Raw genomic sequence first — 26,036 nt, forward strand, 5'->3', positions numbered from 1 at the left:
ATGCTCATGTGCCTTTTTACATAGCAATTTAAAGGAACAGAACTTAAAGCCCAGTTGGGTGAAATTAATGCAATTTAATACAAAAGAAAGCTGTTCATCTTTTAAGAAATATCTTTGTGTTCACTTAGCTTTGGTTTGAGCATCAGAGCTGGAAGATCATTAATAGATATGTGGTTACAGGGCATTAAAAATAGTGCAGATCTTTCCAAGAAATAATTCACGGTATTCCAGATGGCAAGAAAAAGTACTAATGGATTTTGCATGTGAAATATTAGCATGTTTGCTTACAGTTCTCAGAAAGAAAGGATCTTTTTCACCTTTATATAAGATTACATCTAATATTTCAGGCAGGTTTTTTGCTTGTTTGTTTCTGGTTTGTTTGGTTGTTGTTTTGGGGGCTTTTATGGTTTTTCTTAAATCTTGTATTTTGAGTTTCTTAGAAGTGTGAAATTTTCACAATTAGGCATTCTTAGCAAAGACAGATGGATGCTAGAACAGGTTAATAATATATGTAAAAGTTATCAAGATAGTAGAATGTTATAGCAATAAAGAATTTTTTTATAGATAGCTCTTTGACCTCTAACCTGTGAAATTTCTATCACTTATTTCAATTAAAAGATTTGGGGAAAAAAGAGAAAGATAAAAAAGCCAGTAATTGCTGTGTCTTCAAATATTTCTGAGACGGTTAAAGAGGTTTTGTTTTCCTTGAATAAAGTAGAAATTTGAAGGGAGCTTTTTTGTTTTGCTTAGTTAGGAAAGGTGACACATTGATATACAAAGTTCTCATTGCAATTCTCCACTAATTTCAAGGATTTTCAATGTAAAAATTTTATGAGGTTTGGAGAAAAAATATTTTTGGTAAAATTCTTAACAGTCTGAACCAAAGACAAAGAGTCCATGTTTCTGTTTTTACTCAGAACCATCTGAATACTCAGTGTTGATCTTCTGTCTCCAGTCTTGAAAGAAAACTATAAAAAAATCTCAGTATTCATTGTACCATCAAGAAAAATATTGAGTTCATGAACCCAGGGGTTAGAATACTCACCTAGGTTGTGGAAGAAAGCAATGCCTTGTCTGGACCACCTATGGTGGCGCAGAACAGAGAATTAGCATTTGATTCTTGCGTATCTTAGGTCACCATATGGATCATCAGAAAAAATTATCTGTGTCTATCATATTTTTCTGCATAATTTCAGCATAGAAGTGTTTTGATTTGGCTGAAAGCAAAACATTTATGGAGTGGGAAAACCTAGTTAGTTACAAATCTTATCTGGGTTTTTCTGCCCCTATTATTTACATTTTAAATTTTTTTAACAATAGGCAAAATGCTATTCTCAAAAATTATGTTAATTCTAAATATAGAACTAGAGAGCAGAAGATTCACAATGGATTTATCCTGCATCTTTCATAATAAAAAGCGCCATTTATTAAATCCAAAATCAAAGAAAAAAGAGCAAGGGAAAACTAAATGTGTTTTCTTTTTATTATTTTATTATTATTATTATTTTAAATTATTTTTGTATTTTACCTTTTTTTGTATTTTAGCATTTAAATTTTTTTTTATTTTTTATGTATTTTACAATTTTAGAGATTTTTTATATTTTACCATTTTAATTTTTTAATAATTTTTTTGTATTTTACTATTTTAGAGATTAGGACTGGGTGCAAGTTTTTATGCAGGATTATATATAAAGTTGAAAATCTCACAAAAGTAGTCAGATTGGTTGACATTAAGAATAAGTACTCTGTAAACACTTGTGAGTCAAGCCTTTGGCAAAATAATAACTATTTCCTTAATGCAGTGCAAATAAAAGAAAATGGATCACAAAGAAGGAAGCAGAAGGAAAACACATATATAGAAATTAAAACAAATACCAAAAAATAGAAACTGAGGTTATCTATGATGTACAATAACAAATACCAACTAAACTATCAACATTCTTAAGGCATCCCTGCATTATATTCCATAACTGAATTAAATGAAATTGTAAAACAGATGTCAACAACCATAAGACTTGAAGTCTTTTTTTTTTTTTTTTCTTTTTGTATATTGCTACTTTTGTATGATAAAGATACTGCTAGCAAAGTTGTAATAAATCAGGCAAGGGTTTTGATTTTGATTGCTTTTGGGGGCAATCACACATAGGCAGCATAAACTGTCCCACATCTATACGTTCCCTATAATCAGTATAATGTCTGTTTTGAAGCAACTTCACAGCCAGAAAGAAAATCACCATTCAATAGGGCTACATATGCTCAATTCTTTGTTCATTGATATCTTATTTGTCTGCCTGTCGTTTTAACAACTAGTACTTTAAAATAGAAATCTCTATTTTTTATTTTTTTAAGATATAAGTAGTTCATTGGCAAAAAGGATTCACAGCTAAACTAAATGGAAAATCCTGCTTCACATTCTGTTAATAGATATTAAAAAATGATGTTATTGCAAACAGGACTGGATTACTAGAAGAGATTTAAGTGTTTCCATATACTGTTAGTTTCACTCAAGACAATATTTCATCAACTGCCATATTATGTAAGTAATTTTTTTGTCTTTGATCTTATTACTTTGCTTCAGTTATTGGAACAATGATAGAGCAAATGTCTGGTAAGAAATATTCCATCAATTCTGTGATTTGATATCCACACTAGGTGGATTGACTGCCATAAAAGCCCATGACAGATGATAAAAATAGAGAGTTTTTCATTACCAGGTGAAACTTCAGAAATTGCCACTTTTTATTTCTATACCATGATGTAACTTAATTAAAAAACATTCCATAGCCTTGGCTCTTTAGTACTTGCTAAGGTGGATATCCTTTGTCCTTCTGTGGGTGGTGCTGAGTTGCTGGTCTTTTTGGAAAGCTACATTATTTTGCTGTGCAGCTCACAGTTAACAGTCAAGTTTAGAAAATGGACTTCAGATGTTAAGTCTTGAAAAAATAAATAAAATTGCTCTAGAGATTCACAAAGGCTTCAGGAAACAAATTATTGTTCTTAATGCATGGATAAGAGAGCAATACCATGGACCTCTGGCTATCTAATGTGCAGAAAGTCAGATTGTATGATCAAGTGACTGCTCAAGCCAAGTATACAAAATATGTGAAATTAATGGGGGAAAAAACCCAGCTCACGTGGTCCATTTTCTTTTGCATTTACAAAATCCTGGAAATATTGAGATAGATCTCCTTTCTTGGAACAGGCCTTGGCAGCACAAGAGAGAGCTCAAAGAAGCTGTGGGATCTCTGCAACTTTTTGCTGAGAGGTTTAAGAGAAGAGCCAGGGAGTCTGCAGCCCATTATCTGCAGTAAATTATGAAGATATTTATGGCATTACCCTTTGGAGATATAATGACACACCAGGCAAATAAATGGCATGGCTGTGCACCGTGCCAAGTCTCCTGGCCTAGGACCAAAGAAGTACTTCATGATTTATGGAGCTCAAAGGGAAAGTTAGTTTGTTAGGCAAAGCCTTACCCAAAAGTCTGACTTTCCTGAATCCTTGGCTAGATTCAAAGGCTTCAGTTCCCATTTCACTATCAAGAAAGATCATATATTCATGGAGTTCAGTAGTAGATCTAGTAGAAAACTCTCATGAGGAATATTATTCCACTAGAAAAGGTCAGGCTACTGAAACTGACTTGTGTACTGGAAATAGAGACTTTTGAGGTACCCTACAGAAGTGCAGAGAGTAAGTTGGGAGTCTGTACACATGACAAAATGTAAAAACTTTTCCTTTAAAAAGGACCTTCCCTCATAGAGCTGTTTCTCTCCCAAGATATAAAGAGATAAGTAGGAAAGAGAGCAAGAAAGAGACATAAATTATAAGAATATGTATATTTATAGGCAATGAATAATGTTATAAAGAAACTGAGAGGAGACATGCCATGACTATTTAAAATTAATTATAAAAATATTTTATTCTACTTATTTGTATAGAAGAGTGAGGAATAATCTGGAAAATTGGAATAATCAGTACTTAATCCTCAACACAGCATACCAACCGAGGCAGCAGGCAAAGGGTTCTTGACAGATTCCAGTTTTTGCACAAGCTCCTAGTTGCACATTTCCAAACCTTCCATGCTCTAATTCACTTTCCATACATTCTCAGGAAGAGACCATATGTTATCACTGGTACAGAAAGTCAGCAAATATTCAAGCAACTCCAATTGAACCCAGAAGAGTGTGCCCCCTAAATAACTTTAAAAATTAATTTCTATAGAATTTAAATGATACCAAAATATTTTGTATTTATGTTATTCAAAGAAGCAGTACTCTGGAAAATGAAGAGATATCAGAGAAGTTCAGGAAGACAGCTGTTTAAAAAAATATTGCCTCATTTACTATGAGGCAATAGTAAAACTCTAACAGCATTCAACAATGTGATTTAAATAGCAAATTATACTCATGTGGATGGAGTTCAGTTGTACTGTGACAATTCCTCCGTAACCTAAAACATGGAATTAAACTACACTTACTTTTTCTGTTAATCACTGATCTAGCCTACAGGTTCTCAGTGGCTACTCTTTATTAACAGTATTTTAATCAAGGTTGGCACCCCAAAACCACCTAACAATAGAATAGGTGAGATTTATATTGTATTATGTTGGTCATAGAACTGAAGAACCCAGGAAATAATCTGTGATGGTCATTGGGCCTCTTTTACTACCAGATTCTTTTAAAAGAATCCTCAAACAAAATTACATTACTAAAAGATTTAACAAAAATATAGAAAACAATCTACAATAGTAAATAGTCTAAGAAGAAATGTTTATGTTTAAAATAAGGTGTTTAGTCCCAAGCATTATCAGTATAGCTACTGATGAGGTATAGAGCAATTTATTGCAATAAAGACTATAAAATCAAAATTAAAAATCTTTTATGATTCATACCTCTGGGTTTTTCTTAATTTGGACATTGCTCCTTCCCAAATTGAGATAAGAGCAGTAAATAGCCATGCATTGCCATTCATAACGTGTGAAGTTGCTAGTGTGAAAACAAACCTTACCCTCAACTAGAGTAGCTCTGAATAAATTATCAGTGTTCTATACAAATAAAACAAAGACTGGCTCTAGGGCAGTCACAGAAAGAATAATTTTCCAAAGGAATGTCTGTGCATGGTACACCTACCTTGTTGCCTTCTATTATCCCCATAGATAATGGTACCTGAACTTTGAACAGAATTGTTTCCCAACAGGGACAACAGATAAAAAGTGCTTTTAGGTTTAGATTTCATCCATCCAAACCAACATCTTCTGTTAATTACTTTCACTAGATAGATTTTTTTTTTTGTTGTTATGTTGGCAGTCACCTATTCATTCCATGTTTATAGCCTAGATGGTAAATAAATAATATTCAAGTGTTTTAGCTGTTATTCCACTTTTGTATTTCAAATTAATAGAATTGCACTGTGGAATACTTACCAATAGAAGTACTCTTATGAACACTTGAAATATTTATTGCTCTGGACTACATCTAATAAATAAATAAACCCAAATGATTTTCACCATTTGCCCCAAATGTATCTACTTATTTTTATGCATTACTTACATTGTATATTCTTCCTGTAAACAAATTGCAACTTATAGAAAAATACAGATACATGCTGGCATGATGATATAACTGATGCAAAAATATTGATGAAATTTAGGAAGTAAACCCAAACAGGTTTGGCTCACCTGGAGGTATTCATATGCCTATTATCAGTTTATATAAGTAAAGAGGATCTCTTCAATGTCTACTATTTTATTTAGCTATCTCAAACCAGGAGTTGTTATAATTAACTAGAAATGAGCCATGTTTTACAGAAGTCATGAAACAAAACCCTGTCCCAGTATCTGAGCAACTAAAAAAGGATAAAAGAAAATTTTTCAAGTTCTGCCTCACCCATCACTATTTAGATGATGATTTTCATTAGCAAGGAACAATTTCTCTCTGTATATTACCAGATTTCCCCACCCAACCTTACAAACTGAGTGATATTTTAAAAAAAATTGTGCTATAAGATGTGTCTTTCTTTAAAGGTCTTGAAAAAGTTTTTTTCCTGTTTCTCAACAGTTAAGAAACTCCATGATGATCATGGTTCTTTTACTGGTGTTAATGCATTGAATAATTGTGTTTTTACAATCATATGGAAGAAAAAATTACATATGTGCTTAGATATTCACTTCCAATAAAGCTGTCAGCCTCTTTAGCAAAGGTCACATCTCTGATAGAAAATACCAGACAGCAGAGGAAGTCATTGCATGCATCAGTCATCTCATCAAAATAATGATACAGATTGCAATATGTCCATTTTATTATATCACATTCATTATAATTACATTTTTCAAGTTCAGTTGGCAGTCTGCCTCAGATTTTTCCTTGCTAGGTTTTCACAGAGTGAGAAAAAGCAATCCTATTCTACTACTGGCTCTATTCACTATTTTTCTATTTCTTACCAAGGAGATCATATTCTGCATTTTATTTCTGGAGAGCTGTCTTCTAAACTGGAAAATACGTACCTAAAGAGAGCAGATTCATGCCAAGCCCAGAACATACAACCCAGTTTAGTTTAAGGCAGCAAATCTCACAGCACTAAGATTCTGAGTCTATTCCAATGCTCTCAGAAAAGCTAAAGGATGGAATATCTCCAGTAATTAGGTTAGTAATTAGGCTTTATCTTGTTCAACACAACTACTGTGCCTCTTTTTCTGACCTCAATAAGAAGTTTCTTGGTTTTACACATGGTCCATTTATTTTAGCACTCAAACCCAGGAACTTTCCAGATGTTAACAGAAGAAACTAGACCAAAGACAAAAGCTTTCCAAGCACCAGCTTTTTCTTGGTTTACTCTTAATGAAACATAGCTATGGCTTTTTAATCAAATAAGGATTTCCATATGTTCTCAGGATTGCCCACGTCCTTTACTGGCAAACAAAGAATGTTTTCCTATCCCCATATTATATTTCAATATTTAAATATGTACTCATCCAAATCCCACAAACAGAAACAATGCCTACTTTTGTTTGCTAAGAGCAAATTACCATAAGGAGTACAAAGAAAAAAAATAGTCTAAATACAAGTAAATAAAATGCAGAGTCAATAAAATAAAAAGCAAAACCATATTTTACTATTACAGTTGTAATTTAATACTGTGTTTCATGTACGTAAAGGAAAGAACATCCAAAGTTGCTTTACATCTTATAACTGTGACATTTTGTTACCTTTGAACTGTGATTTTAAGGTAAAAGTTTGTACAATAAAACTTCAGGGAATGGTTTGTCAGTTTAGTAAAGCCAATCTACTGATTTTTTTTTCAGGATTGTGATACAAAATTCTCTCTTAAATGTGTCTGTCAGTAGTAAACTTGTGAAAATGCAGAGGTTGCAAAAGCTTGACATAGTAATGTACTAATCCTGATTTAAGCACCGTGTGGTATTCACTTTTCTACCCTTCCTGCCATTTCTTGTATAAATAGCTGTATTTACAGGAGTAATTCACAAAGAAAGTCTAAAGAGATAAATACAGCTGAAAGGAGGGAGATAAAAAATAATAAAGTGAAAATTCAGACTGTACTTTAGACAATGCAGAAATGGGCAAGGTCAGCTTAGTCTGATCAATAGTTGGTCACTGCTGTATTGGTCTGTGAGATAAAAAGAGGCCAGAAGTGTGCTCCTGCAAACCTTTATTTGCCTATTTATTGTAGTATAAAGACTATGTGAAGAGTTTGCTCTTTGTGTATTTGACACACATACGTATGCATTCACACATATATAAATGTGAGAATTATATTTATATCAACTCTAAATGCATAAGTGCAAGCACACTTATAATCAAGGACTGTGAAGACAGCACATGTATCAACTTCTAATTGATTTAATTTCCACGTTGTCTGTAGGAGTTATCTAAGCTGAAAACTTTCAAAGGGAGGATATCAAGCAAACTAGCTCATTTATTTGCTCTAATATGCAAATTCCTTCAAATGATTAAATTTATATGGAGATTAAAACTTTCTGGAAATAACATGAAGTCCCTCCTTTCATTCTTCACATTTGGCATATGTCTTCCTTTTCTTTCCACTGAAGTTTCTTCCCCTCCTTTGCCCCTCCATTTTCACAGATCTGAATATATATATCACCCTGTCCTGATTCAACAGAGTGGACTAATTTCATTTGCACCTGTAAGAAACTTTATGTTTTGTTTAGAACCTTTAATGAGCAAAACTGGCTGAAGGTAACAGACTTCTAAATAACTTTCATAGTTTTACATACATTGACTGCTCTTAAATTACCTTTTCCTCTTGTGAATGATGTAATTTCTGTCTGTTTAAAAAACACAAAACAAACAAACCCAAACAAGCAAAAACCAAACAAAAAGCCTTGTACATTTTCCACACCAAACCAAAATACTGATGTAATGTGACAGCATTTTACCCTGCTGATAGCTTTAAGTCTTGTTACACCCAGAACAGTAGAAGTGAGAAGATTCTGAACTTTACTCATTTCCTTTAAAAACATGAAAATTTTACTTTTCGGTGTGAGACTGCAGACTCAATCAAATAGCAATGAGTAAAAGGACATAGATTTTCCTCATAAGGGCAATTATTTACATCTACCAGTGAGACCTAGAGAGTATCTTCTCTAGCAGCTTATTTTGCATCACAAGACTGATATCCCCATCATGAATCATTATTATCCTGTACCTGCCCATTTCAAGAGTTTTGAGATATTCATTTTGCTGAAAAAAAAAAGAGGGAAAGGGGGCTTTATTAGCCCACCAAACATGGCTTTTATTAGCCATATAAACAAACATTATTAGAGGGAGGGTAGGAAAGACAGCGAAGCTTTTTAGGAGGCTTTATGAATTTGAACATCAACCCTCTCATTGTTGCCATCACATATAGGAATAGGAACAAGGCAGAAGAAATTGCAGAGTCAATTTTTATTCAAGAGCAGCAGCTAATTATAGTGCATCAAAGAAGGAAAAGATTATCTTAAAGGTCCCTTCCAACCCTATTCTACTTTTAAATTACACAATAAGTATCTGAAATAATACCATAAAACATAGTATGGTCTAATGGGATGAAGACAATGTCTGGTGATTTCTGTTCACATTGAACAACTGTCTCTTTAATTTGTGATGGTTTTTAAAATATTTATTTTGCTTCTTAAAACTGAAAGACTTTTATTGCCAGATTTTTAAATGAAATCAAACAGTTACCAGAGCTAAAAATGTTGAGCCAAGCAATGTGATAGAGTCTGGAATCATTCCATGCTCTGTTTGGGTCGGATATCACTTGGTTAAGGCCAGAACAGATGGAAGTTGTGTTTAATCATGACTGTGGCATCAAGCATCCCTGAAGCAAAAAAAGAATCGACTTAGTAACTAATGGCTGTGTTCTTATGTCACTAACAAGAGTACGATCAATATTAACTAAATGATGCAATTAGTATCAGAAGACACACAATTCAACATGGGGCTTGCACACTAATATTTCATAATTAAAATGTAAATTACTGGTATTTACTCCATTCATACATGTTGTCCAATTCTTCTGGATGCTCAAATTTGGCTAAAGCAATTACTCTCATAATAGATTACTGTATGAAAAAAAATATCAAATTAAGATTATTGCACACATAAATAAACAATAAAACACCCCAGGCTATGCAAAAGATGCATTAAGGCATTTCATAAAGTTATAACATTTATAGAAATAATATGAAGCACTGAATATACAAGTCAAAAATATATATGTGACATTAGTTATGGACTGTAATGTAAAATAATTATGACAAGACTGACTAATAAGGAAGACTCACTGTTATTTAGACAGGCAGCAAAAATTTTTTCTATAAATTAGATTTCAAGGTTTATACTGGAAGCTGTAGGTGAATACATGCGAAATAATTATGAAAAAGAAATACTTGAGAATCAACTGAACCAAAGCCAATATATAAAACAAATAAGATTTCTATTGGGAATGGAAGAAAAGTATGGAAAACCCTCTGAGGCAAATGCAAAGACTGTTAAATGAAATTTGAGCAGAAATCCAGCTTAGGGAAAGTATCCGAGAAGGAATCAGAACAAATTTGATCCAGGGCAGATATAGAGAGGTAATTTTTAAAGTTAAAAGGTAAAGTGAACAAATTTTTTACTGCAAAAACAGTAGTAATAATATAATTGGGGCTTTTGGTTTATTTATGTCCAGACACATCAAAATTATTTTGTCCAAAAATGAAAATCCAATAACAAATTGACACCAAAATATAGGGATTTTTTTTCCTAAGGAATATACTTACTTTTTATATTTTGAATTTGCTTTTATATAAATAAATGTCAGTATTGCTTATGTTTATGAGTGTATGATTAATTACTGCATATAGAAAAAAGTCCCAGATTTTAAAGCAGACCTTGAAAAACTTGAGAGAAAAGTATTTGAGATATCTAAATGAGACAAAATCTAAAATGTATATATATACATATAAATAATATATTTTCAATAATGACTAGGGGCTATAAAAGCAGAAAGCACTGCTTCTAATTGTTTCACTGCATCTCAAAGAAATCCAACAATGAAATGCATAAATATTTTATTTGAGATGAATTTATCTGGCTAATAGTCTAAGCAGTTTCATATTTATGTAGCTTGTCTAGAGCTGGGAGAGTTTTCAATAAAAACATAGCTGAAAATATGTAGTGTTAAACTGACACAATTGGTATCCTTTTCATCTCCCTCCAGTGATGATAAAATTGATGGAATCAAGATGAGTTGTGAAAGGTGGCCATGATGTTTAATCTTGTTGTCATTTATAACTGGATTGGATGGTTGAACACTGAGATAAGACTTGTCCCTGGAAATGGTTAATCAAACTGATGCCTTAAAGAACCTAGAAATGAAACAACACATTTGGAGATACTATTGGTATAGGAGGCAATATAAAGGATGGTCTTTATTGGAGAGGTCCAGGGGCAGATATGGAAGATGTCCACAAAATGCTTACCCCCCCATGGAATGAATACGGTTTTATAAGTTTAGCAAATTAGCATAATTGACAAAAATCACCAATTAGAGACAATAAGTGGTGATAATATTAATTTCCCATGGTTCAACCCTCTCTGGATCCCATCCCCACTTTTTAAGGACTAAACGTTGTTGATGAAAATGTGTCTAAAGAGCTGCTTTTGACCTTGGTTCCCAGTGATGCTTCAGGTTTTAGCTTTTATATTTTTCAGATTCATTGCTGCTTTAGTGTGTGGGTCTGAGCTTCATATGAGGGGATGGTGAGATCTCTTCACAGAGCAGGCAGACAAAACAATTCCTTCTCTAGCTGGGGACCAAGGTCAGCTGATCCAGATCTCAGGCCCAAGAGCATAAACAACATGGACTGAAGAGAGAAAAAAAAGAAGGATGAGACTTAATAATCTGAAGCTGTAATTAGACAATTAACTCCAATATGCAAATGGAGCAGAACTTATAAAAGTGAGAGACCTTGGGACCGGTCGTCCATTTTGTGACCACTTTGGTTCATCTTGGGTGTAGCCCTGGCTGGGCTCTTGTGCTGCCCAAGGTGGATGCATTAAGGCCTTCTAATAAATCTCTATTTTATTCTTTAACTCTGTCTAGCCTCTGTTTTAGGTCAGCCTTCACAAGGCATCACCAGGGTTCAGCTTTCAAGATAGGATAGGGACCTTGTAGTCCCAGCCTGGAGCTCTAGAATGTGTTTTGTCTTTCTGCCTGGAACTATATAGCTATACAAAATAGTCAACAGAATTACAAATGTATGTGTAAAGAATACAGAGAATATATAAAAGAAAAAAAAAACCAAAAATCAATCTGACATCACAGCAAAGAATATTTCTGCATAAAAATACTGTTAAAAAAACTGAAAGAAAGTAATCAAGGTGAGGTATTGCAAAACAGTGAAAATGAAATGAAAAATTTTGTCAAATAATCTGTCATATTTTGAAAGTTGAAAGCGCACACAGAAACTATTGCCTCTCTTAGCTGGGTTCATCCCATACTGTAAACTGTAAGTTGTGGTGGTTTTAACGGCATTTAATAAAAAAGTGGCCATTTTATTCCCATTATAATCACTACCATCCAAGGTTCAGCTGTTCTTATTATTAGAAAAGTTAGATTAATAATCAACTTTTTAGTTCCCACTAGTAATCACCTGCCCTACAGATTTCACAGAAACAGCTTTCTTTGAAAAGTTTTCTGAACCATGTCATGTGTCCCATGATAGCTCCAGACTCATTTTGTATTATTCTTATTGCTATTATTAAAAATTAATTTATTTTCTGCCCTGGGGAACAGCAGATTAGACCAGCTCTTGCAAACTCTAGCAATGTAAGCTAGGTAGGATTTAAAGGTTTGCAGCCAGAGGATACCGGCAAAATTAGACACATGCTATAAGAAAAATGACAATTTGACCACTTCAGTTGCTCCCATCCACTAATGTAAATTGCCATGGATATCACTTAATAAACCAGTCTGAATTGTGACTGCTTATGGCTTTGATTCCTGTCAAACCAAAGCAGAGCAGCTGAAGTGAATGCCACTCCCTTTGGTAATAACTCTTATTTGCCTCGCACAGTTAAGCACAAGTGCAACCAGTTCAAAAATAACTTTTCTAAAAGTCTACATTACATATGGGGCTCAGGAAAAAATCAGACATTTATTCACTGTTTGGGGCTAGACAGATTTAGTGCAAGTCCGGTATATGAGAGGTAGCTCTAGACTATTACAAGGTACAGGAGCTTTCCCTTCTTTTCACAGAGCCACTTGCCATCCAAAATACAATAATGATAAGCACATAGACATTGAGGCAAAGAATAAATTAATTCTGAATACCTTACTACTACATAATTGAAGAATATATAATAAAATACTTGACTTTTTCCCTAAATACCTGCATAATTCTGAACAGAGGAAAAAAACCACAACTGTCCCATCCTTTCATATAAAATCCATATCTATCTACCTATAATGAAGACCACTAAAGTTTTCAAAATAAAGTGAAAGCAGGTTACTTTGGGTTTATTTTGTTTTGTAGGGCATGGCACATTTTTTGTAATATGAACACATCCTGGAAATGTATTTGATGACAGCAACACTCGGAATCACTGGCTGAAAGAGACATTCTCTTTTAGGTTCCCCTCTGCTCCTTCCAAGAACTAATACCTTTTTATTCAAAACATAAAATATTTGGTCTTTGTTGCTTTCTGTAAACTTTAGCATCAATGGTTAATCTAAGATCTATTAAGCTATTTATATTTCTTAATAAAAGTCATTGATATCCACTTCTGGCTGACTTTTAGATGAGCTGCCTTGTATGGTGCCTAAGGTCCAACAAAAACCACATTAAAATATGGCCATTGGGGTAATTTCAAGGCTAGGGATGGATCAAGATGTTCAAGATTGAAGGACAAAATGTGAGCTGACATCCTGTAATGTGATGATTCCTTATAACCTGAAGTAGGAGATTAATGACTCTCTGGTAGTGGACCAAGTAGTTGTAGGGACAGTCTGCTGAAGACCAAGTAAAATATTTTTAAAAAATAAAATAAAAAAAGAGGCAAAATATCTCAAAACTCTGCTTCTTTCCCATCAGAATGGACAGCTATACTTCAGCTGATTGCAAAGACATTCACTGGCATACTCTCCATGAAGATTAACTTCTCAGCAATAAGACCAACAAAACTGGTTGAAGAAGCAAACCTCTCCTCACATATCACTATGGAATACTGCTGTACTTACATGCTGTGAATAGAGGCATGTTTGTGAATTAGAGTTCAGATATTTAATGAATCATTGTGTGAAGGAAGACAACTTAAAAAAAAAAAACAGTCAAAAGGAGATAAGAATATTGCACACAGTCTCCAGTTCTCTTACACTGAAAAGTGCTGAAAAGTGACCTCCAAGCTCAGACTTGTACTAACCTCTCTCTAGTTATCCTACGGGACATATGCTAGCTTGTGACCTCCGACATACAGATTAATTATTTTTAAGGTGTTGATAATATTTATCATTGAGAGAAGTGCTTACAGGAAGCTTCATTAGGGATTAATTTCAACCCACATCCTTTATACAATAACAAAAATTTCCTCTTAAAATTCAAGAACAATAACATGAATATTGACAATCCATGTTTTGCACCATCAAAAGAAAAAGAAGGGGAAAAAAAAGCTAGGAGGATAATTATATGAAATGTTAAAAGCATTCCTTTGACCACCACACAGTGTTTCATAGACCAGCTTCTGCAAGGAAGGGAGTTTAATATTATGGCAATGCAAACTTTCCAGCAGAGACTTAAATGAAAAGCAGGTAATAGTCAAAGTTACTCCATTTATCCATAGAAGAAGTCATCTCATCTCAAAAGCTGATCAGGTCTTGGTCAAGCACTATTTGCACTTGGTAAATTCATGGTAACTATTCCCTCAGGAATTATTTGAGAGTTATGACGCAAAAAAGCACAGTGAAAGTTATAGATTTTGTCTGTTAAGTACAAGGGATGCAATTTCATAGCATTTTTCTTTGTTATATCATAGTATAGATCCTCAGATTTTACCTTCCTTTAAGATTGCTTCAAAAATAGTTCAATTCATAAAAAACTTAACAAATAAGAGATAAAATAAAAAAGTTGAAGCCAATGAAAAAATAGATCATTAGTTTCAGACTTGTAAAATAAGGAAAATTAAGGATCCACAAAAGTGATGGAAGTTGCCTCACCAAAAAAAAAATTAAAAGGTATCTTTGTCTTAAAAGTATTGCAAAGAAAACAGGCAAGAGTGCAAACCTCTGCAATGCAAAACTTCCTTTTCCCCAATAGCTTCATGTATCATTTACTCTCCATTAAAAAAACCAAAAAAACCAAACCAAAACAAAAAGAAATAAAAACAAAAAGAACCAAAAAACCCACCCAAAACCAACAAAAACCCAGAAATGTTCATAGAGATTGATTGTTATAGAATACAAAATATATATTTATATATAGAGTTTCCCATTCATTGACTGTAGTATCTCAGCTTCAAATTTTAATAATTGAAATATTTGCCTTTAGGTGGACTTAACTTGTGTCTTTACTAGTCATGGTTTTTTCTAAAAAAAACTTCTTTTTGAAAACTATAGTAAATAATTTAAATGAAACAAATACATTTCATTATCTGGTCCCATTTTCTAGTGCAACATCTGCTTGAGCAACGCTTTTATATCAGTGTCTTCAGTGGTTGTAACACAGGGCTAATTCAAAGAAAAACTCACAAAGAATAGAAAACAGCAGGCTCACAACCTTGCTGTAAAACAATAAAACCAACAAAGCCCCCCTACACTTGCTAATTCCTATTTCTTAATGGTTCAGCTGCCTCATATTTATTCTCAGCTCTCAAGGATATTCCAGATTGCTCTGACTTGGTTGTGCCCATAATAATCCTTTGAATTTCCTTTTACTAACACCATGATAATGCCTGGCAGGGTGCTGTGAGCTCTTAAGAAAAGAACACTTTGAAACTTTAATTTACTGCCTTAAAATCATTGTCCTAAATGTGGTAGCCTGCATTTCCATATTTAATATTCTAACATCGCTTTCTTGTGGTAAAAAACCCCAAATCCTAACAGTTAAATCAAAAATCACTGTCACTTTCTGAAACAAATCTCTATTAGTATTTAATTACACATATATAATTTCTCAATAATTCAACAGTCATTTAGCATTTTTATTAATGCACTGCTTTTAAGTCAGTCTATTATTCTGAAAGACATTTTATTTTAGAATTATTTACTTTCATGTTTATTGCCTTGTTCTTGTCATAGAGAAATTCCCATGTAATTATGAAGTGCTGTAATAAGTATGTGAAGCTGAAGCCCTCTTTTAATATATCTTTTTAAATATTTTTAATTTTTATATCCTGTTTTTAAGGGAGAAAGGCACCTGCCTAGCAGAAGATGAAATTTATCAAAATGGTTACATTTTTATCACATACTATAAAAAAAGCTTGTGCATAATTTGATTGACAAAATTATGCTTTAGCACATTCTCTTTCAAGTAAATTCTAGCTTAGCAGTCCTAGGAATATTTGCAGATGCTCTGCATCATCCTGATTCACTGAAAACCAGGAGGGAACAGGTTTCTTACGGCCTGATGAGCTCAGCTTAAATCTTGTCTTTCACATGAAAGCTCAGACTCTGTATCTGCCAGCCACAGCAACAGAACTGCTGGAGTTCCTTCACCCAATTACTCCATGAACATTTAGCTAGTCGCTTTCAACACTTTTCTTTCTAGAAACTCTTTCTAAGGAAATACATTTCCAAGTTTCCCGTAGTTCAGAAGAGGGAGTCTGGGCAAGGGAAAGCATAAATCCTTTTGGTGAAGATATGGCGGCAGATCAGACAAGCAGCCGAAGGAAGGGACTTTGTAATGTTGTTCAAATTACCTTTTTCAAAGAGATTTTCCTCTGCTCTCTGTTCCAGCAGAGGAGAGGATGCTGAAGAGAAAGGATGCACTTTGGAACTGGCACAGGAAAACACTGGTGCCTGCTTGCGTCAATGTGGCACCTGTTGGTTTAGTTCTCTGCTAGGAAAACATAATTTTTTCTTTCTTTTCCAAGGCCTTCCAAACAGCATCTTCTCACTGCAGATTTCAGAGCACTGAAATCTGGAATCTCCATATAAAAAATGAAACATACAATATTAATCAAAGTGCATTTACTAAAGTGAAGTGCTTTTAAAAAAACAGCCAAAACCAAGACGAGCAGAAAGTTCTTTGGATTGCTTTTTGGCAACTTAAATACTTTAGAACGTCTTGATTATTTTTTAGTAGATAGTTTCTTTAAGATGGAATGTGCTTCATAAAAGGCAGAAGAAAAAGAAAAGAATAGCCCAATTATAGCTAAGGAGCACATTTATTTCAAGCTGAAATCTTTTATGACACACCTGTGCTTTTATAAACAGTGTCAGCAAAACAAACTTTGCGAACAATAAGAATTTCTTATAAATATGTATTAATCATTCCCGAATTTTTTATTTTATATTTGAATATATTTAACCCCACCAACACAAGCATGAAGCATCAGAGAGAGTATAATCATTTACCTTAATGGCAGAAAAGTAATTCAAACATCTGATGACCTTTGGGAAGCAGCTGGCTTCCGCTCTCTCGTGTCAGGGTTTCAAAGATGCCTTTGATAATGGTGGAAATCACCTTGAGTATTACATGAAATTGCATGTTTAGCATGTTAACCCATAAATAAGAATAAAGGTAAGATATAAAAAGATAGCTATTAATAACACCACTGTCTCTCTGCAGATATCCAACACTCCCTAATTAACTTTCATGATTTATTCACCTATTTTTAGAGATGTAGTAATCGAGTGAACAAGCAAGGACTGAGCTCAAGGACATCTGGGACCCTGTAGTAGACCAGAGTGAAATATTCATCCCCTTACTCCACACTTCATTCTTTAAGAAGATTATCTTCTGAATATGCAGCATTAAAACAACTCTTCCACTTTTCTCACAATTTAAGCACAAGATTTCTAATATGTGAGAAATATGAGGTAAAATATGGCTAAGCTCTTATATTTCAAAGTCAAGGAATTGCCCCAAGTCAATGTTGTCTCTTTCATAGGGGCTCTTCCAGCACAGATGTTTCTCCCTCTGTGTTCTGATTTGCAGGACTGAGGTATGAAAGATGTGTGCTGCAAGATGAACAGTGGGGAAAAAAACTGTATTGCATGTTATATATTACATTATAATTCTCATTATATGAGTGTATATTTATGATTACAGAACATGAATAAATTAGATGCATTCACATGTAGATATATCTTCCTCAACAACAAGCATATCAGCATATCAGAGAAGGTTCCTTCAAATTTCAAAAAAATCAGCAGAATCTGCCATAAATTATTCTGCAAACCCACTGTAAATTAATTCAAGCTATAAGGGTCATCCCATGTGCATCAAAAGCATGGCATTTTACTCTACTGCATCATATGATAATTCAGGGTTGTAGGTCAATGATTAAGTGACAAAAGATTTCAATTAATTAATTGTGAGTTTTTAAAAGGCTCACAAGGGAAAGGGCAGGAGAGATTAATTGATTTATTGTACAACAATGATGCTGCTGCTAATTAAATCTTTCATTAAGATCTAAGGAAAATGGGAGATACACATCTCTTTTTCCTTTTATCTCTTGTATTCATTGATAAAAGTAGTAGTATAAATTTGTGTTTGTTCCCCTGTTCCTAAAAGTTACAAGAGCCTAGTAGAGCCATTCTGCTCTTCTTTCACATATGGACACAATGAAACTATACAGGTATGTAGGTATATATGTGTGTATATATATATATATGCATATATATATATATATATATATATGTGAATATATATACAGACACACATATATAAATATCCTTTTCCTGTGAAAGGACAACATTCATCTAGTTATGCAGACATTTTTACCAACTCCAGTGAGGGGTCTGTGATTTCTGGCAGATGGGGTCTCTTTAATCCTCTTTTGTGCTGTCACTGAAGTCCCTGTCTACCTCCTGATCTTAGCTGTCCTCTTCTTCTCTTTTTTGACTTGCTAACTGACAACACTGAACATGAAAATCCATCCAAATCAGATCTCCAGGGTGGCAGACACTGCCAACCAAAAGTATAACCCTGATGGGGAAAGAAGAGACAAGAATGCTCTAGAAGTCTGCATTCCATGTTCTGACAGTCAAAGTTCCAGGAGACCTTTACCTGTGTCGATTCACCTTTCCCCATAAGTCAACCATACACTTTGTTCTCTGAATTCTCAAGGCTGTGACATTGCCCTTTCAAATATTCTCACAATTTGGTCTTCCAGTGTTCTTCAGTATAAATCTATCCCCTATAAAGTTTCACTAATAGGTGAGTTACTGTTTCCTAGAGGCAGAAATTGCCAATAGCAGGAGGGTTCAAACCAGACCATCGTTAAGATCCCTTCCAGTTGGAACTGTTCTATGATTCTATAGAATGTGAGAAAAGTAAACCATAATAAAATTTGGAAATACAACGAAAAAAGTATATTTCAAGTGGTAAACACCTGATATATCCCACAAATCCAGGGAAATTGAGATTCTTTTCTGTACTCGTGGGCACTAACATAACAACCAGAGAACAAAAAAAAAAATAAAAAAAAAAAAAAATAGAAAGCTGCCAAAATAATGGCTTAGGTCAGAGAAATTACAGGAAAAATGCTTTAAATTGCTAGAAATAACAGGAAAATGACCATTTCAAAATGAAATGTACTAAGTTATCAGTCTATAAGAATGATCTTTCACTTACTAAGTAGCATCCCAAGAAGGGTTCAAGCATCTTTATTTCCATAACAAAATAAAATTCTAATCTTCCCTTTAAAATAATCATCTTCAGCTGGAAGGACAATTTTCTTAACAGGTAAGATTTTTCAAATAACCGCAAAGATTAAACAATTAAATTTAACAATTGGTACTTACAGATACGTATAAAATGGCTGAATGAATACAAGAAAAAAAGTAGGAACCTACATGAATACTCAGAAATACATGCCTAAAATGTGAAAATGCCAAACTAAATTACATGGAAATTAAATACCTGTTTGTTTTATGTATTATGTGGGAAACTAAAGAATGGTAGGAGTTATTGTTAAAACAAGCTCCACAGACAAAAAATTAATGATTTGTTAAACTCTCCTCTGACTTGTTTTTGAAATAAGAGCATAAATAAAGATCTGTTTTCAACAGGATTATTATTGCTCGCAATATTTTCATTTCCCCAAATAAATGCATTTTGTACACATAACCCTTGAAGTTTTTCATGTCTTCTCCTAACTTCACCTGGGAAAGACAGGTAATCTTTGCTGACTTGAAGTATGAGTCTGCCACAATTTCATTGGGTCAGCTGCAGAAGGAAAGCAGCAATCTCAATGAAAAAGAAAATTTTACTTTCCCATTGAAAAAAATGTTCCATAGAAGTTACTGAACACATTGCTAACTATAAGAGTCCAAACAATTGAGTCAATATAAAATAAAAAACCCCTTAACCTAGCTAAGATTTAAAAGAGACTAAATTGGCAAGTTTTGGATGCTGTAGTAATTTTGGGATTTCTCCCATTAAAATAAAAATATACACTAGAAATAGATAATCCATTAAGAACAATGGCTTCTGTTTATAATTTCACTGCATTTATTAACAGGAATATTAAGAGACAAGAAGATCTGACTTACTGACAGGTGATATACCAATACATATCTATCTAGTAATCTTAGATTGATCCAATACCAAGATTATTAGGCTTCAGTATTACCACAGCATTTCTTACATCCACAGTACCAACCTAAGCTTATACACCCCTACACAGCTCTGCTATTTCTATGCTAACCTTTTCTCCTGCTCCTGAACTAGGAGAATCAGCTCTGATGACAAACCCAGGGGTGGACCAAACACCTTTTATTTTTACCTCTTGCATTGCTGGGCAAGATTAGATGATCTTTAAAGTCCCTTCCAACCCCTTAACATTCCTTGATTCTATTTATAAGCATGAAGGGCTTTTTCTCTGTTCATTTATTTTAATCATTCCCCACTCCTATGTTTATCAAGGGCTCTTCTCTCAGAAAACCAACTATATATTAGTGAAAGATTACTCTTGACATGGAGTGAATTCGATATATGTATCGAGGGCACAGTGGCTACAGGATACCCTATTTTTGCATCACAGTTTTATGTGAAAAAACAATGCAGGAAATAACCTCAAACATCTAAATACAGAGAAATTTATCTCATCAACATGTTGTGCAAATTGATAGCGAAACAATGAAGGGTGCAGCTGAAAATGCAGACATTGCTTTAGGGCTTTTAGATTCAGAATTAGAGAACATTTAAGTGAGTCCTTAAGCAAATGTTTTCAGAAAAGGCATCTTTGGATTTTCAGCCCTCCTCCATCTCTATGCTAATCATAGTTTCTTAATCCCTCAGGAGTGTTAAGTCATCTTTTTTTCCTCTGTGCCTTTAGCAGTTTTCTATTTCCTACAAGGGAAAATCACTATTCCAAGTTGTTGGTCATTTGGATCTCTCATAAAATTAATCAGTAATGTAAAATAATTTATCTGACTGTTGGTGGACATGACACATGAACAATGCAGGATTTTTACTGAAAAGGAAATCACCTCCTCTCTAGTTGCTTGGCATCACTTACAAATTTCTCCAGAAACCTAAAGTATTCTACAAGGTGGTGGAATCCTCAAGGTTACATATTATCCAAATTTATTAGAAGCAAAGAACCAAACCCTAAAGAATTTCTTGAACCCTTCTGTTCAGACAGGATATCAATAGGTGTATGTTGAATAAATTTTGTTAAATTTTGCTCTGAAAGGCACTTTTTATGATAGGCTAATCCAAATCTTTTTTACGAAATGTGTAATGCAGTCAGCTTTTCTAAATTCAAAAATCCTCTTTCTTTCATATATTGAAGCTGATGGGCAATCTGAACACAGAAGAATGGGGAAATAGAAAACAAACCTTTTAAGTGGCTATGAATTCCAAGTAAATGCCTTTGCCAATTTACTATTGCAAAAAAAAAAAAAGTTGCAAACACTTCAGAATGTCTGCAGAGACACAGAGATTTGCCCAGAGGTTTCCACTAAGCCCTGAGGAATCCCTTCCATACAGCTGCTAGAAAGAACACAAGAAAATCACTCTGAGAGGAACAATATATCCCAAACTAGCAGACCCAGTCATTCTGCAACCTTTGAGCACTTGTTTTAATTGATAAATGCTGCCTAAATGATCTCAGTAACATGAAGGTAGACACAGTCTTTCTGTCATTGCTATAAGTCTTTAAATTTAAGCTGGCTCATTTCTAAGTTGCAATTCTCTACAGTTACTAATATCATCAATTCTCTGTCTTTTAATATCGGTTTTCTTTTGATATTTCCAGAGAGTTATTTAAAAATAGCATCCCATGGTTGTTCTGAGCAATTAACAAAGATTCATAACTTATATGATTTGTCCATACTTCCCTGCCCCTGTTCCCTCCTTGTATCCTAGCAGGTTTGAAATAAGCGGTCTCTCCTCAGGAAGCATCATAACATAAAATACATGGGTGAACTAAAGCAGTAGTATCAATTTTCATTTATGAAAAAAGTTCACAGTAGTTGTAAATGCAGCTATTAAGTGATTCCAGCCCCCCAAAAGTTGTCTTTATTTTATTGTGTTAATAAATTCAACCGGTAAGATGTTGCGCTCTTATGTTACATAGTTGATGTTATTTAATCTTGCTAAAAATAGGGAGTAAATTGAATATTCTTTACTAAAATTATTGCAATTTATTAGCCATTTTGTTGCCTTGGACACCATGATTTTTGTTATTTTAGTTAAGTAAATATACACCTCTATAATGTGACCATTACTTCAATTTGTTATCTTTTTAAGAAAAATTAGTTATTATTGTTCCCCAATTTTTGACACATAATGAATGATTAAATATAGTTATTTCATTTAAACTTGATTTTTTGTTCACACATATTAATTACTTCATTTCAAGACTAAATTGTTCATTCCCCTGTTGTCCATCACATTTTCTGTCCCTCCATAGCTTGAGCAGCCAGTTGTAGCGTGTCATAAAGCTGAAGCAATGCATTTGGGGATGTGCACTTTGCTGTTTATTGTTTTCCAGCGTGAGAACAGCATTCCTAATCTAAACATCTGTTTTTCCCCAGCACAAGACACACACAATATTGTAAAAGGTCTTTGCATAGAATCATTTATGTTGGAAAGGACCCTTAAGGTCCAAGAATCCCAACATTTTTAAATTTAAAATATTTTCAGGAGCCAATTGAAAGCTACCTGGGATGCACTTATTCATGGATAGATAGGAAGTTTCTGACAGGTCTTGAGATTCTGAAATATGACTGTAAACAAGTTTCCAGTTGAACCATTGGTTTCTTTATTCTTATTATTCTTTGTTTTCCTTATTCCTAGCCTCATTCTATTGTCCAGCTAATCATTATTTCAAAGAAATTATTTTAAACAAACAATATTTTTTGTAATACACTACCATAATTCTCATCTACTAGAACGAGGGTACATTTAAGAGAAGGGAAAAATAAATTTCACTTTTGAGTTTGGAAGGGAAATATTTAGAGAAATGTATTATTAAGAATCCTGCAGCTGAAATATATCCTTGATCTGTAAGTGTCCAGTTATGTCAGTGGACAGCTAAGAATATTTTTTCAAGCTACTGGTGAAGATGCAACTCAGTTTATGACCTTAGATATTTTCAATCTTGTGGATGTTAACCGACACATCCTGAAATTATTGTTTCCTTGACTGCTAACTTAAGAGACAACAGCAGCAGGGATACCTGAGACAGGAGATTGACATTGTATGCCTGGTTTTGCCACGTTACTGGCTGAATACGTTTTCCTCCTTGCAAAATGTTATTATTTTCTAATAGTCTAGAAACATGGATTACAGAAACAGTATGTGTAAGAAAAGGATGTCATTTAATGCTAACTTCAACCAGTCAGTCTGATTCTGTTCTGCAGTATGGCCTTTGCCTCACTTGTAGGACCACAAACCTCTCTATTTGTCAGAAATAATTTTAGAGATATAGAATGTTACGTATCTTCTTCCCAATAGAAATTAAGATTTAAAGGATGTTCTGTAGAAACCTGAAGATATCTTCAAGAAATAGTAAAATATTAATTTCATTATTCATTGATGGGATGAGAGCAAGCAAAATGGACTTCTTTTTTCTTAATGGATTTAGAGAGTGCATTTTGTCAAGTTGTTAATTAGATCTTAGGAGACAGGCAACTCATTAAATCTTTGTGTGTTCTAAATATTACTTTTTATAAAAGGCTATTTACATCTATTGCTTTCACAACTAAATTCTGACAGGAGTACAATTTTAAATGAAAAACATTATTCAGAATTTATATCTGACATTAGTGCTCTTGTGACAGTGCTAGGATTCAGAGGAACTCTCATTTTTTTTCTTTCTCTCAACTTTTAGAGCCTTCCCCCTTGAAGATTTTCTTTGACTTGTTAATTAGTTTTGTCAGTCAACTGCCTCAAATCAAATTACTAACTTTTATCCTAATTTTAATTTTAAATCTCAAATCCTTCTGACTGAAATGGTGAGAAAAGGACACACTGAAAGCTTAAAGTTAGCTCTGGGCATATAAATACAATAAAATCAGAGCACAGAAAGATTTCCAGGGTTTCCTCTAATGTGCATATCTGAGCAATATTAAAGGATCAAAGCTCTGTCTATCATTCCATATCTTTTTTTCCAATTTAAGATTAAATACTCTCTCATTCTCTGAATGCACTAGAGAACCATAGTGAAGTTTCTCATTACTGATATATTATTAAAAGATTTCTGAAGAAATTGTTGAGATATTTGATAAAACATAATAAATCTCTTTGGAAAGTTAGGGTGAGTTGATAAAATATATTTATAAAATATCAACATGGACATGAATATATTTAATTGATACTAATTTTAAACAGAAATCAGAAAACTAATTTGTATTAAATATGCTTCCAATAGAAAAAAATTAATTGATTTTCAGTCAAGAACATTCCCAGTTTTCAGAAATTTTATTCCTTATGGATCTGTTTGGAGGAATGTCATATCTGAGCCAGTATGAACTTACCAGGAAATTTTTATCTAAGATTCTGTGAATTTTATATGTTTAACTAAATACAAAATCTTCAGAAGTCTTCAGAAATCAGTCTTCCAATTCACTGTTCTCTTGCACAGTAACTTATCCTTACCTTGAATCAGCTGTGCTAAATTTCTTTTATAAAGCAGTATCTTCTTTTGAAATATTATTTTCTTTCTTTTAAAGAATATGCTTATATCAGTCATAATAAATGCTGAAATACAAATGTGATATATTCTTACCCTTGAAGATTATTTGAAAATGGACAAAGTTTCACCTTATAAATAAACAGAAGCCTGTGTATTACAAATTGGAAGAAAGGATACCTGCTACTGAATTGTATGTATTTTTTTAAATGTCTCTAAGCAAGATGAATTATTTTTTACTCAGTTTACACCCTCCAAAAAAATTATTTACTTAGATAAAATGAATTATGTAAGTAAAAACCTGTAGCAGAAATATCATGAACTTCAAAGTCAAAGAAAACAAGATTAATGCAGATAAACCACAGCTGAATTCTTCTCAAATGCTAAAGAATAGTCATATTTTTCTCTATTTGAAAGCCATACACTTATGCATAGATATATTTTCTTTACTGCTGCTTGCACATTTGTGAAACAGCAACAAATTTTCTGTGCTTTAAATATCCACCAGGGTAGCAAGAACTGCAAAGACATTATCATCCCAATATCAGGGACAATCTATAAAAGTTGCTTGCACAATACTGATTCTTACTTTTCTGGATGTCAAAAATAGGAATGTTTTAATAAGCACTAGAAAACATAACCACAAAATATTACTTTATATATTCACAGAATCTTCTACTTAAGTAACTTCATATCAAGTAAGCTGATTAGAGCTGTAAATGTGTCAAGGATCAATGTAAATTTAGGATTACATTTCATATGGGAAGATCTTCTGTGGATTTAAACACTCTAGAAATATTGACAAAATAAGACACTTGATCCCAATTGCAATACTCACTAGATACAATAAACAAACAGGGAGCAACCTGATAGCTGAAGAAATAAGGTATTTCCATGTAGAGTGCAGCCTGGAGAAAAGTTTCTGTTTCTATATTTAAGGACATTTGTACAATTTTTAAATGGTAATGACATAAAAGAAATTTTTTACAATCTTACAGAGACAAAATAAGATATAAAAGTAATTGATTCATATTATAAAACTTTATAATAGGAAGGAAGAAACTTCCTTCTTAAGTTTTCAGGAGTCCTCAGAGACTAATTAGTATCAATTAAATATATTCATGCCCATGTTGATATTTTATAAATATATTTTATCAACTCACCCTAACTTTCCAAAGAGATTTATTATGTTTTATCAAATATCTCAACAATTTCTTCAGAAATCTTTTA

The sequence above is a fragment of the Agelaius tricolor genome, unplaced genomic scaffold (genome assembly GCF_023055355.1).
Source record: "Agelaius tricolor isolate 1412-34295 unplaced genomic scaffold, bAgeTri1.0.p SCAF_47, whole genome shotgun sequence".
Taxonomy (NCBI): domain Eukaryota; kingdom Metazoa; phylum Chordata; class Aves; order Passeriformes; family Icteridae; genus Agelaius; species Agelaius tricolor.